The sequence below is a fragment of the Podarcis filfolensis genome (assembly GCF_964270895.1).
Source record: "Podarcis filfolensis genome assembly, chromosome: 5".
Taxonomy (NCBI): Eukaryota; Metazoa; Chordata; class Lepidosauria; order Squamata; family Lacertidae; genus Podarcis; species Podarcis filfolensis.
The window spans coordinates 2624930-2639781 of record NC_139608.1 but is presented as its reverse complement, the minus strand read 5'-3'; the positions used below and the strand labels follow the sequence as shown (position 1 = coordinate 2639781).

The following is a 14852-nucleotide window of genomic DNA, read 5'->3' as shown; positions in this document are numbered from 1 at the left end:
TTTTGCCTGTGGCTTTCCCAATGGGGCAGCACCCGCTCAGAGTTGATTTTGGATTTCTTCTCCTCTTGAGGAGCGCTTAAGCAGCTCTGATGATGCTTAACGTGGGGTTGCCTGCGCTTCAAGCAGATAATTCAGCTAATTAACTCAGTGTGTTCCTGGAGCAGGCGAGGGCAGAACGTCTCCGAGAACAGCAAGACAGCAACTGAAACCTGCAGCTTTGAAGTGCAACCTTCCAGACCCTTGATCATCTCAGTTGCCCTCCTCTACACACCTTCCAGCTTGTCAACATCCTTCTTAAATTGTGGTGCCCAGAATTGGACACAGTATTCCAGATGTGGTCTGACCAAGGCAGAATAGAGTGGGAAAATTATTTTCCTTGATCTGGACACTAGACTTCTGTTGATGCAGCCTAGAATAGTGTTAGCTTTATTGTGGGTTGTTTGGGGGCTAGCAATGTGCTGCACATGAATGTGCAAGAGGCCCAGTCCCTGGATGCTCCTTTCTTATTCCCTCTTAACTTAACTTTGGGACAAGTTTTCTTCAGATTCATCTTTCCAGTTAGCTGAGGAATCAGGAGTGGTCCAGTTGGAGCCGCAAGCCCTAGAAGAACTCTCTGAAGATTCATTGTTAGTTTTCTTTGATTCTTACATTTTTCATATGGATGCAGATATAAAATCTAATATTTCCTGCCCTTCTTCTCGAGGCTCCAAGCAGCTAACAGATAATACCCTGCATCAAAACTGTTTCTGCTGCAAATTTCTAATAAATCTCTTTCCTCTACGCCAAATCGTCTTTGTTCAGCAGTTCAGCTGCCAACTTCCTTTGCTGCCGCCTTGGACAGATTCAGAAAGGAGAGGGCCATTGGTGGCTAGTAGCAAACTATGGCAAGTTCTTAAAGAAATGGGAGTGCCTGATCACCTCACCTGTCTCCTGAGAAATCTCTATGTGGGACAAGAAGCTACAGTTAGAACTGGATATGGAACAACTGATTGGTTCAAAATTGGGAAAGGAGTACGGCAAGGCTGTATATTGTCTCCCTGCTTATTTAACTTCTATGCAGAATTCATCATGCGAAAGGCTGGACTGGATGAATCCCTAGCCGGAATTAAGATTGCTGGAAGAAATATCAACAACCTCAGATATGCAGATGACACAACCTTGATGGTAGAAAGTGAGGAGGAATTAAAGAACCTTTTAATGAGGGTGAAAGAGGAGAGCGCAAAATATGGTCTGAAGCTCAACATCAAAAAAACGAAGATCATGGCCACTGCTCCCATCACCTCCTGGCGAATAGAAGGGGAAGAATTGGAGGCAGTGAGAGATTTTACTTTCTTGGGCTCCATGATCAATGCAGAGGGTGACAGCAGCCACGAAATTAAAAGACACCTGCTTCTTGGAAGAAAAGCAATGACAAACCTAGACAGCATCTTAAAAAGCAGAGACATCACCTTGCCAACAAAGGTCCGTAAAGTAAAAGCTATGGTTTTCCCAGTAGTGATGTACGGAAGTGAGAGCTGGACCATAAAGAAGGCTGATTGCCTAAGAATTGATGCTTTTGAATTATGGTGCTGGAAGAGACTCTTGAGAATCCCATGGACTGCAAGAAGAGCCAACCTCTCCATTCTGAAGGAAATCAGCCCTGGGTGCTCACTGGAAGGACAGATCCTGAAGCTGAGGCTCCAAGACTTTGGCCACCTCATGAGAAGAGAAGACTCCCTGGAAAAGACCCTGATGTTGGGAAAGATGGAGGGCACAAGGAGAAGGACAGAGGACGAGATGGTGGGACAGTTTTCTCGAAGCTACCAGCATGAGTCTGACCAAGCTGCGGGAGGCAGTGGAAGACAGGAGTGCCTGGCGTGCTCTGGTCCAGGGGGTCACGAAGAGTCGGACACGACTAAACGACCAAACAACAGCCACGATGGCTATGGTCTGCCTCCACAGTTGGAAGAAGCAATGCTTCTGAGTCCTGGTTGCTGAAAATGGCAGGAGGGCTCCTGTGCAAGTGAGCAGACAAACCTGTTGACCAGCATTTCTTCCAAGATGCTCTTGCATTTCTGATGCCCGCACAGGGGGAGAGGAAAGAGGGCATCTGGCCTTGCAGATTCTGATTGCTTTTGAGAGCCAGCGTTCCCGAAAACCAGACATTTTCAGAAGGCATTTCCTTGCATAACGAAGCTGTAATAACGGGGAGTGTTTGTCCTGTGGGCCTTATTAGGCCCCTTCCGTTCGATGCGCACAAGCCATGATTTGTTTTTCCACTTTCCTTTCGGAAGCCTTGTTACCGAGCCGTGCAAAGCGTACCTTCTCTCATTTCCCTAGCAATGCCAGCACCTCTCGCCAAAGCCTGCAATTAGACGCTTTGCAGAATAATAGGGCTAAAAGGGGAATGGCAGGATCTTGTCTGCGGCCTCCAAACCAACCCCATTTGTATAAAATTATACGGGAACACAAAAGATTAAGCGCTCGCTCCGGTGCGCGGATGCGCCCTCTCAGACCAGCCGCTGCTCACTGTCTTTTTTTGGTAACAGAACACTTTGTACTTTGGAGATAATTGACTGTGGAATATAACATTGTTTATTCAAAAGCAGGTCACGCAGAAGAGAGCCTCTTGCCACGCTCCTGCTTGCACCTTGCCTTTGATGCCTATGCAAACTCAGGGGCATGTGTGCCTCCGTACAGCCTAATATATATAGAAATGTATATATTGTTTTAAATCTCTCATGCAATTCAATTTCAGCCTAAGCTGGGTTTGCAGTAAGGTGGGTTTTTTCTGGGGGTACGAATACCCCTAAGCATTTTGTGAATTGTACAGTACTTTATCCAGAAGGGACGCAGGTGGCACTGTGGGTTAAACCACAGAGCCTAGGACTTGCCAATCAGAAGGTCGGTGGTTCGAATCCCCGCAACGGGGTGAGCTCCTGTTGCTCGGTCCCTGCTCCTGCCAACCTAGCAGTTCGAAAGCACACAAAAAAAGTGCAAGTAGATAAATAGGTACTGCTCTGGTGGGAAGGTAAACGGCTTTTCCGTGCGCTGCTCTGGTTCGCCAGAAGTGGCTTAGTCCTGCTGGCCACATGACCCGGAAGCTGTACGCCGGCTCCCTCGGCCAATGAAGCCAGATGAGCGCCGCAACCCCAGAGTCGCCACGACTGGACCTAATGGTCAGGGGTTCCTTTACCTTTACCTTATCCATTTACTGTATTTATTTTCCCCGAGTTGAACTAGAACATGGTGATTTTCTTGAGTCAAAATGAGAGTACGCCTGAACGTTTTTTAAGGAAAAAAGCACTGGCGATGCCTCTCCGTCTGCTAAACTGCGATGTTCATGGTGGGAGCTGCGAAGCTGGTCTGGTCACCATCAAAGTAAATTTGTCTGGTTTTTAGGTTGTAGTCTAACCTGCGCATTGTTTGAGGAAGCGGGACACAAAGTTGAACAAACACAGAAAAAGACCTAGTGGCTTCGATGCTTTGCAGCACCAGAGTGAGACATTGCCTGAGGTTTCACGGCAACCTGCAAGCGAGCTGCTACCTGGCGCCTGAGACTTCACCTGACATTGTAGGAACATAAGAAAGGCCTGCTGGGTCAGGACAGTGGCCCATCTAGTCCACCATCTTGTTCTCACAGGGGCCAACGCAGATCCCCCCATTGGGAAACCCCCAAGCAGCATTCACACGCACAATCAATTCTCCCCTCCTATGGTGTCCAACAAGTGGGATTCAGAAGCAACTGGGATTAATAATAATAATAATAATAATAATAATAATAATAATAATAATTTATTATTTATACCCCACCCATCTGGCTGGGCTTCCCCAGCCACTCTGGGCGGCTTCCAAAAAAACATTAAAATACTGTGATACATCAAACATTAAAAGCTTCCCTAAACAGGGCTGCCTTCAGATGTCTTCTAAAAGTCTGGTAGTTGTTTTTCTCTTTGACATCTGGTGGGAGGGCGTTCCACAGGGCGGGTGCCACTACCGAGAAGGCCCTCTGCCTGGTTCCCTGTAACTTGGCTTCTCATAGTGAGGGAACCGCCAGAAGGCCCTCGGCGCTGGACCTCAGTGTCCAGGTAGAACGATGGGGGTGGAGACGCTCCTTCAGATATACTGGACCAAGGCCGATTCAGAGCAGAGCCATCTTGGCTCATAGCAGCTGATAAGTTTTTTCTTTCTCCATGAATTTGTCTCAACCTTTTCTCAAGCCTTCCAGGTTGATGCTGGCACCACTGCCTCCTGTGTGAGTTCCACAGTTTACCGTATTTTTCGCTCCATAAGACACACTTTTTTCCTCCTAACATGTCTGTGCGTCTTATGGAGTGAATGTGTGGTCGATCGCTGGCTCCCTTTCCACCCCCTTTCCCATGCCTCCATTGTTGAATGTTCTGCATGTGACTGGCTAATTAGATTATCTGTCTGGAAACTGTAGAAACGGCTCCCTTTCCTTTTCTAAAGAAGCTGCAGAACTGTGAGTTGAACCCCATAAAAACAGGATTTTTTCCCTTTGCAAAGTAAGCTCCACAACTTTGATCTGATCCTTAAAAAGGGGGGCTTTTCCCCTTTGCAAAAGAAGCTGCACAACTTTGAGCTGATCCTCAAAAAACCGGGGCATTTCCTCTTTCCTCCTGTAAAAACTAGGTGCGTCTTATGGTCAGGTGTGTCTTATAGAGCAAAAATACAGTAGCTATGCGCTACACGAATAATTCCTGTCTGTTGTCTGTCTTGAATATTCCAGCATTCGGCATCACTGGACGTCCACAAATTCTAGTGTTAACGAGAAACAGAGGAAAAACTTCTCTCTCTGCACTTTCTTCTTGCTAATACAGTCCATCAGGCTGGCAAGTACCGCAGAGAGGGACTTCTCTGTTTTGAACCCATCATTATGGAGCCTCCTTCTTTGGGAAGTTCTCTTGGCAGCCTTATTGACTGCTTTCAAATTGCCTCCAAATACCTCTCTTGTTTCTATCCACTTTTAACTGATTAATCTGAAGCTGGTCCAGAGTTTCTAGGTGCAAATAAAGCACCAGTGCTGTCCCCCCCCCCCCGCTATTTCCCCCTTTATCTTATTTTTTTCTGTTTTACTGCTGGGTTTTCAATTGAACTGTTGTTGTCGTTGTGTGTGTGTGTGTGTTTTGCCCTTTTAATCTACCTTGTTGCATGAGCTGCCTTGAGAGGGCTGGGTGCCCTATGAAAAGGAGTATATAAAAAATTAAATTAGCTTAAGGAAGAATTTGAATTGTTCTCTAGACAGTGCCCACCGTAAACATCAGTGTCTTGCATACTTTTGGATCTGTTGGCTGGGTAGTAGACCTGCGTTTGAGTAAGTCCAAAAGGGCAATATTTGAGGTTCATATTGAAAACAAGGAATATTCTGCTCGGTATATTTTTTTCCCCAGTTATCCATGCAACAACCCTGCAAGGTAGGGACTATTATTGCCAAGTTGCATTGGTGGGGGGAGGAGCAGGCTGCCTCTGGGCAGCTGGTGAGTTGCTTGGGGAGAGATCTGAACCAGGGACATCCGCTGTGGGTTTCCATCCTTTCAGTGGCAGAACTGGCAAAACTGCAGCCTGCCCCCCCCCCCCGGGGAAAGCCAGACTCTTCTCATTATGCAACATAAGGTGAAGGTAAAGGGACCCCTGACCATTAGGTCCAGTCGTGGCCGACTCTGGGGTTCCGGTGCTCATCTCACTTTATTGGCCGAGGGAGCCGGTGTACAGCTTCCAGGTCATGTGGCCAGCAGGACTAAGCCGCTTCTGGCAAACCAGAGCAATGCACGGAAATGCCGTTTACCTTCCCGCTGAAGCAGTACCTATATATCTACTTGCACTTTGACGTGCTTTCGAACTGCTAGGTTTGCAGGAGCAGGGACCGAGCAACGGGAGCTCACCCCATCGCAGGGATTTGAACCGCCGAACTTCTGATCGGCAAACCCTAGGCTCTGTGGTTTAACCCACAGCACCACCTGCATCCCATTATCCAACCTATCCCATTATTATTATTATTATTATTATTATTATTATTATTATTATTCGTTTTGGGTATGATAAAAAGTTAAAAGCCTCAGTTAAACAGAGAAGGAAATTGATCAAAGCGTTGAAGGTTTGGAGGTGTTTGAATTTCTGGGGTGGTTCCCCCCTCTTTTCCCCCACCCCAGTCTCCAGGAGCGATGGCAGCTTCTGCAAAATTATTTATCTTCTATTTTAGACTCATTGTGCCCTGGAAATGTAATGGCTGTATTTTTTTTTTTCTCTCTCTCTCTGTTTCTCCCTTTATTTTTCAAGCGGCGGCTCAGCTCAGCGTTAGAGGCCTGGGCACTTACAAGCCAAGGCGCCTGTCAGAGTCAGCCCGGTGCTCTAAAAATACAATATTTGCTTTTACCTTTTAGCTGTCAACAAGTTTTCCTTCCACCCTGTCTGTGTCACACACGCACGCACGCACGCACGCAAATAGCAAGTCGGGGGGGGGGGGAGAGAGAGAGAGACTGGCCTCTTAAGAAGCAGATCCAGAAAATTTGTCCAGAGGGGAAGCTTTTCGGAAGATGGTCTTTCTTCTCGTATGGCAACACAGCTGCTGCAGTGTTCTTCCCGGTGCTTGGAGCTTGCGGCAGAAACCCAATGCTGCCTCTTGCAGATCAATGTCGCAAAGAGGTGACCCTCCATTGGGCAGACATTGCACATGTCAAGCACTATGATGCCTCTTCACTCTCATGGCTGCTCCCAAAGACTCCTGGAAAATGTAGTTTGTTTAGGGCGCAGAGAGTTGTTTGGAGACACCCCTGCCATTCCCAGGAGATTTAACAATCAAGCCTTCTTCCTGGGGAACTTTGGGAATTGTAGGTCTCTGGGGGAGGGGATAGGGGGTCTCCTTAACACCTCTCAGCATCTTTGGAAAACTACAGTTCCCACATCTGTCTCTCAAGTAACCCATTATTGAGCTGCACGGGGGTGTCTTCCACTAGCACCAAACTAATAATAATAATAATATTGGATTGGATTGAAATTAAGTGGTGTCTAGCTGTAATGGTATAAAAGAATATGAAAAAATGGTTCTTTTTTTATATATATAAGTAAAAGTTTAAGCCACAATAATTTAAGATGTTGGATAGAAAATAAGGTGTTTTTTAACTGTAATGCTATGAGATAAGGATTTGCTGGACAAATAATTTGAACTGGAATACAAGAAGGGGAGGTATGAGGCGGTCAGGGAAATATGTTACTGAAAAATAAGTTGTGAACTTTATGTGTTTTTACTATTTTTTCTTTTTTCTTTTTTCTCTTTGTTTGTATAAAATGGAAAACTCTAATAAATATTTAATAATAATAATAATAATAATAATAATAATAATAATAATAATAATTTATTTATACCTCGCCCATCTGGCTGAGTTTCCCCAGCCACTCTGGGCGGCTTCCAATCAAGTGTTAAAAACAATACAGCATTAAATATTAAAAACTTCCCTAAACAGGGCTGCCTTCCCATGCCTTTTTAAAAGAAGATAGCTGCTTATTTCCTTCACATCTGAAGGGAGGGCGTTCCACAGGGCGGGCGCCACCACCGAGAAGGCCCTCTGTCTGGTTCCCTGTAACCTCACTTCTCGCAATGAGGGAACCGCCAGAAGGCCCTCGGTGCTGGATCGCAGTGTCCAGGCTGAACGTGGCCCCGTCGCAGTGCAAATCCAACGAGCAGAGTTTAAAACCCAACAAATGTCTTCACTTCTTGCTCTCTCTTGGTTGAGAAAATGCCTCTGTATTTCCCTAAAGGACTCGTGAATCTTGCTTGGGGCTTCCTCTCTTTGTGTGTATGGTGCGAAGGACAGGAACAGGTAAGGCAGCGGGGGGAGGTAGGCATCAGAACATCCAGCAGGATCAGGCCTGTGGTCCATTTAGACCAGCATCCTCTTCTCACAGGAAGACCCACAAGCAAGAGATAAATTCTCCCCTCCTGGGGTTTCCAGAAACTACGATCCAGAAGCATTTCTGCCTCCGACTCTGGAGCCATCCTGACTAGTAGCCATCGATAGCTCTCTCCTCCTCCATGATTTTGTCTAATCCTCTTTTATAGCCATCTAGGTTGGTGGTCATCGTGGCCTCTTGTGGCAAGGAGTTCCACGGTTTAACTCTGCGCTGTGTGAAGAAGGACTTTCCTTTTATCCGTCCTAAATCTTCCAACCTTTATGATAATAAAATAACATTTTATTTATTTATACCCCACCCTTTCTGGTTCAGAAAACCTGGCTCAGGGCGGCTAACAACAAATTTAAAACACTTAATTGATGCAACGAAAAACAGCATAAAATACAGTATAAAACTTGAATAACAATAAATTCAGAATTCAGAAATCAATTTGGGGGGAAATCCATCCAGTAAACATTAGATGTTCATCCAAGCATTATTGGATGTCCCCTTTTCTGGGGCCATGTATAATTTTTATGAACTTCTATCATGTCTCCTCAAAATTGTTTGCCCTCTAAACTAATGGCTTCTTTGGTCATTCTGAGAAATCATTAAGGTAAGGGCTATTCAGTCTTATTCTCGTCCGTGCAATATTTGTGGATGCCTGAAAGAAGAAGGAACCGTTTTCAGCCATCAGGGACATCCATGCGAAGTCCTCCTTTCCTAACCTGTTTTACCCTCATTTCTTGGGGCCACCAGTAAACGGAAGGTGTTGATTTTAGAAAACCTCCCCAGCTATTCTTGGCGGTGGGTTTTAGCCGCTGCACGCCTTAGCGGCTTCCGGGAAGAGGAACCCACAGCAAGAGCAAATTGTTGACTTTTACGAAACCAACCTTTGAGCTTTGTTTATTGTACGTTTTTATCCGTTCCCGTCTCAGCCTGGGCGCCTCTCTCCTTTTAAGGCTTGCTAATCAGAGATTGCGGGTAATTCAGTAAAATGGCACCACAGGCCATCGTGTGGCATTAAAAGGGGGAGAAAAGCAATGACAAACCTAGACAGCATCTTAAAAAGCAGAGACATCACCTTGCCAACAAAGGACTGTATAGTTAAAGCCATGGTTTTCCCAGTAGTGATATATGGAAGTGAGAGCTGGACCATGAAGAAGGCTGATTGCTGAAGAATTGACGCTTTTGAATTATGGTGCTGGAGGAGACTCTGGAGAGTCCCATGGACTGCAAGAAGATCAAACCTCTCCATTCTGAAGGAAATCAGCCCTGAGTGCTCACTGGAAGGACAGATCCTGAAGCTGAGGCTCCAAGACTTTGGCCACCTCCTGAGAAGAGGAGACTCCCTGGAAAAGACCCTGATGTTGGGAAAGATGGAGGGCACAAGGAGAAGGGGACGACAGAGGACGAGATGGTGGGACGGCATTCTCGAAGCTACCAGCATGAGTTTGACCAAACTGCGGGAGGCAGTGGAAGACAGGAGTGCCTGGCATACTCTGGTCCAGGGGGTCACGAAGAGTCGGACACGACTAAATGACTAAACAACAACAACAAAAAGAGCAGGCTTCCTCAATCTCGGCCCTCCAGATGTTTTGAGACTACAATTCCTATCATCCCTGACCACTGGTCCTGCTAGATTGGGATCATGGGAGTTGTAGGCCAAAAACATCGGGAGGGTTGAGGAAGCCTGGCTTAGAGTATCCGAAGTCTCCATCAGATGAACCAGCAAAGGTAGGACGAAAGGTTGCCAAGTGAGAGAAGATGGAGAATAATGGAATGGCCGTCCTAAGGATTTCTTGTCTGCAACTGGAACATAGGAAAATGCCTTGAACTGAGACAGAACAGGATAATAGACCTGTGCTTGAATCAAGCCAAAGGCACATCTAGGCTGCCCTGTTTAGGGAAGTATTTAATAAAATAATAATAGTAGTAATAATAATAATAATAATAATAATAATAATAATTTATTTATACCCCACCCATCTGGCTGGTTCCCCCCAGCCACTCTGGGCAGCTTCCAACAAAACACTAAAATATAATAACCTATTAAACATGAAAAGCTTCCCTAAACAGGGCTGCCTTTAAATGACTTCTAAAAGTCTGGTGGTTGTTTATCTCTTTGACATCTGGTGGGAAGGCGTGACACAGGGCGGGCGCCACCACCGAGAAGGCCCTCTGCCTGGTTCCCTGTAACTTGGCTTCTCGCAGTGAGGGAACCGCCAGAAGGCCCTCAGCGCTGGACCTTTAATGTTTGATGTTTTATTGTGTTTTTACTATTCTGTTGTTGTTGTTATTCACATGGCAGCTCCAGTGTCCTGTTTCCCTAACACTTAGTTTCCAAATTATGTTTGTTCTTTTGCGTCATGTAAAAGCCAGTTCTGGAAAACAAATCAAATATCGGACTATATAGTGGCAAGCTGCAAGATAGTTAAAGGTCTGGCAGCCAAGCCTTATGAGAAACGGTTGAGGGAGTTGGGCCTGTTTAGCTTGGAGAAGAGGAGACTGGGAGGAGAAATGAGGCGACGCCAAACTGGGAAGGGTAGCTAATGCTGTCAAAGACAGAATTGCGATTCGAGGTGACCTTAACAGATTGGAGAACTGGGCGCAAGCTAACGAAATGAATTTCTGAAGAAGTGTGCATGCAAACGAAAGCTCATACCAATGACAAACTTAGTTGGTCTCTAAGGTGCTACTGGAAGGAATTTTTTTATTTTGTTTCAACTACGGCAGACCAACACAGCTACCTAGCTGTAACTAATAGGGACCAAGTTAAGGTTCTGCATTTAGGCGGGAAGAACCAGATGCACAAATATAGGATGGAGGACACCTGGCTTACTAGCAGTACATGTGAAAAGGATCTAGGGGTCTTGGTGGACCAGAAGCTTGACAGGGGCCAACAGTGTGATGCAGCAGCAAAAAAAGTGAATGCTATTCTAGGCTGCATCAACAGAAGTCGAGTGTCCAGGACAAGGGAAGTAATAGGTAAAGGTATAGGGACCCCTGACCATTAGGTCCAGTCGTGACCGACTCTGGGGTTGCGGCGCTCATTTCGCTTTATTGGCTGAGGGAGCTGGCGTACAGCTTCCTGGTCATGTGGCCAGCATGACTAAGCCGCTTCTGGCAAACCAGAGCAGCGCACGGAAATGCCGTTTACCTTCCCGCCGGAGTGGTACCTATTTATCTACTTGCACTTTGACGTGCTTTCAAACTGCTAGGTTGGCAGGAGCTGGGACCGAGCAACGGGAGCTCACCCCGTCGCGGGGATTCGAACCAGCGACCTTCTGATCGGCAAGTCCTAGGCTCTGTGGTTTAACCCACAGCGCCACCCACATCCTAAGGGAAGTAATAGTCCCCCCTCTATTCTGCCGTGATCAGACCACACTTGGAATACTTTGTTGAATTCTGGGCTCCACAAATTAAGAAGGATGTTGACATGAGAAGAACTGTGCCTGTAGATCTTATCTCATATCTCAGGTTTTACAAGTGCCGTAAACTTGCTATTTTAAAAAAGAATGGAGGATGGGAATCGGGGGGTTATGATTCATGTGGGGTCTCCTGGGGTAGCCCTTACTGTATTCCTTGCTGCCTCTAAGCCCTGTGCGGTCGGAACCAGCCTGCACTCTTAAATATGTGGTCTAAAACCATTTAGGCAACAGCTAAACTAGACAGACCAGAAGTGACGCAGGAACGGAATTTTGTCTGATGCTGTTAAATGCCCGAGCCTGTTCCCTTAACAGGGCCAGACAGTGAGGAATTAAAATAAATAAGTGTGTTAATTTTGAAAGCTCCTGAGGTGTGCTTCAGCCACGAGGACGGAGGGCTCTCCCGGGCCTGTCGTAGCCTTTCAGGGAAGCTCTCCATCTTCTCGGATGCTGCGCGCCTCATTAATAAACATTAGCCTGGCAGTTAAAAGAAGGGCGCTATCTACATTTAATGAACTCTGGGATGGGCTTGGGAGACGCAACACATCGATAAGGTGTCAGCAGCCCTGACGCGAGACAAGTTCATCTGGGGGCTCGTATGCCAGCCCAAAGTCTGGGAGGCAATACTAGGTAAGTGACTAGGCAGAGCTGTTGACACACAGACACACCCACCCCTCCAATTATAAGGGGAAAAAATACCCCAGTATTGGTGGCCGATGATGAACCATTTTCCAGTGACTAAACTGAATTCCTTGTTGCATTTCCTGTAATTGCAGTCCGCGTTGCATGGGTGTGAGCACGTAGGGGAAACAAATTATTTTCTTAAGGAAATAAAAAGCCTGCAGACTTTTGAGTTCAAGCTGCTAGGTAAATCATTTCTTCTTCTTTTTTTAAGGAGAAGGCGGCAGCCCTGAGTTTTCAGTTTCCTCCTTGAAACAGGGATAAACATCAGCAAAAAGAAGTTTTGTCTTGCAGGTTCGGGAGGTCAGTCTGCATGATGGCCTGAGCTCCTTCCCATTCTTGCGGTCCTGTATTAGCAAAGGTCAGAATCTAAGAGATGATTCTGTTGCTGAACTGGTCAAATAAGAGTCTTTGTAAGTCAAGGACCTTAGCTGGTCACTTGAGTGTCCTCATCAGCATCCCAAAGGAATAAGCTGGGTTGCAAGAGCTACGACTGATAGGTGAGGGGATGGAGGAAGGATGCACCTGTCTACTAGGTAGGAGAGTAGCCAGTCAGGAAGCAAGCAGGAGGCCGGAGACACAGAGATCTGCTTGCTCTGTGCTGGATCCTAAGCTGTGACTAATGGATTTGCAAGATCTGTTGCAGTGTCGATGCTGTGAGCCTCTCCATCCTATGCTCAGGTTGTATGTATGTGCAAATAAATGTCATAAAAGCAGCACGGTCTCTAGTGACCAAGATGATCAAGGGTTTGGAGATGGTTGAAGGAGCTGAGTATGCCTGGGAAAGAGGAGACAGAGGGAAGATAGGAGAGCCATCTTCAAATATCCCATGGAAGAGGGAGCGGCACGGCAGCAGCGGGAAGCCCCATTAGCTAAAGTGGTGCTTCAGGTTAAGAACAGTTTCAGGTTAAGAACAGACCTCCAGAACGATTTAAGTACGTAACCAGAGGTACCACTGTATATACTAAGAGCAACACCACAGAATTGGCCCTGCAGCAAACAGGCAACCGGTACGGATCTCTGAGCACCTGCTTGCTGCCAAGGTCACGGCTCGGTCAGCAATCGTGCTGCAGCGTTCTGCGGCGAGTTGTTTTTTTTTTTAGGAAAAAGAAGACGAGCTTTCCAAGAGTCGGCCGGCACAGAGATGCAAAGGTCTTTTTCTGCGTGTGCGTGCGGCTTTCGAGGGTTCTGCCTCTCCACCCTCCCCGACTCAACCCCCGCCGAGTTTTGCATTTAGGAATCTCGCTGGATTAGCAGCGGGTCGGCCCTGTCTCCTGCGAGGCCAGGATGCCGGCTTACGGGAACAGCAGCGAAGGACGGCCTGGTGTGACGCGAGGACAAGTGTCTCCCCCCCTCCAGATTGGCATGAGCGCCGGGGGCTGCGTTGGGAGCCCAATATTGACTAATTATTTAGCTGTGAATGGCAGCTGTGAACATTGTGTTCCTTGCGCATGGCTTCCTGCATTTATTGTGAGTCTAATTACAAAGGCAGGGGTTGGAGGGGGGGGCAGGATCCTGCGCCTTCCTGCTCTGCTGTCAAGAGCTCTGGAGCTGCCCTGGCCAGCTGTGCAGAGAGGGGGAAAGGGCAGGCGACGGGGGGGGGGGGGGCGAGGGCCACAACTTGTGGAATTCTCGAGTCAAATCTTTTTTATTAGGTTTGCGAATTTAAATGCAAACATTAAACATCAACGTCATCATTTAGAATTCCCTGAATCCTTTGACTCCCCTCCATGGTTACCATGATCAATCTTTTTCTAACTGCTTCTCTTATTTTCTCAAATAATCCATTTCTACCATATTTCCCCCCCAAATGCTTTATTTAGATTAAAAAGAAGTAAACAAATGGATTAACCAAAATAGCAATAAGAGTGATAATATTTGTTACATCACATCACAGTGCATTCTTCTTAAGTTTCCAACGACTTCTCGCCACTCCATTGTGTATCTACCACTTAATCTATCTAGTACACTGTTAATTTTCATTTATCTTTTGTTAATTTTGTCAATAATGCGTTTTCTTATAGTTATCCTTCATTACAAGCGTTACTCAAATCCTGCAAAAGTTTTTAGTTGTTTACAGTGTTCTCTTAAATACATTGCAAATTTCCCCCATTCCTTCTTAAAGTTCTTCTCTTCCTGGTTTCTGATTTTCCCAGTCAGTTTCGCCATTTCGGCCTAGTCCATCATCTTCATCATCCATTCGTCTCTGGCTGGGACTTTTATCTTCTTTCCATCTGTGGGCCAGTAGCATCTGTGCTGCTGTCGTTGCATACATAAATAGTCGTTTCTGCTCCCTTGGTATTTCTGCACCTAAAATCCCTAATAAAAAAACCTCTGGTTGTTTCACAAACGTTATTTTAAACATTTTTTTCAACTCATTATAAATCATCTCCCAGAATCCTTTTGTTATCTTGCGTGTCCACCGTGTGTGGTAGAACTTGCGGGATTCTTTAGCCGTGCTCCTTTTGTGCATGGATCCTTCGCGTTCCAGGTTTTGGGAGAAGCCAGCGAGGGAGCCTGTCTCCAGGGTGTGTCCACTCCTGCTCTGGAGGGTAGGACTCGAACCCATGGCTTCAAGTTTACAAGAAAGGAGATTCAAACTAAACATCAGGAAGGACTTTCTGACAGTAAGAGCTGTTCAACAGAGGAACAGTCTCCCTCTGGAGGTGGTGGACTCTCCCTCCTTGAAGGCTTTTCAGCAGAGGTTGGATAGCCATCTGTCTCCGATGCTTTAACTGAGATTCCTGCATTGCAGGGGGCTGGTCTAGATGGCCTTCGGGGTCATTTTCAACTCTACGGTTCTATGCTCTCCCCCGTGATGATTGAATTCCTGACACCTGGGCTCCAGTGTGTGGC

General features: G+C 46.4%; 1 protein-coding gene and 1 long non-coding RNA gene across 5 annotated transcripts in view; one reads left to right on the top strand and one right to left on the bottom strand.

Moving 5' to 3' along the window:
- Positions 1-14852, top strand: part of LPP (LIM domain containing preferred translocation partner in lipoma) — a 300501-nt gene that overhangs the window by 205202 nt on the left and 80447 nt on the right. The gene's annotated exons all lie outside the window — the stretch shown is intronic.
- LOC310762302 lies at positions 709-2691 on the bottom strand. The gene is made up of 2 exons (XR_014547942.1): positions 1918-2691; positions 709-879 (listed from the first exon to the last, which is right to left on the bottom strand). It is a non-coding gene; the product is annotated as an uncharacterized lncRNA (long non-coding RNA).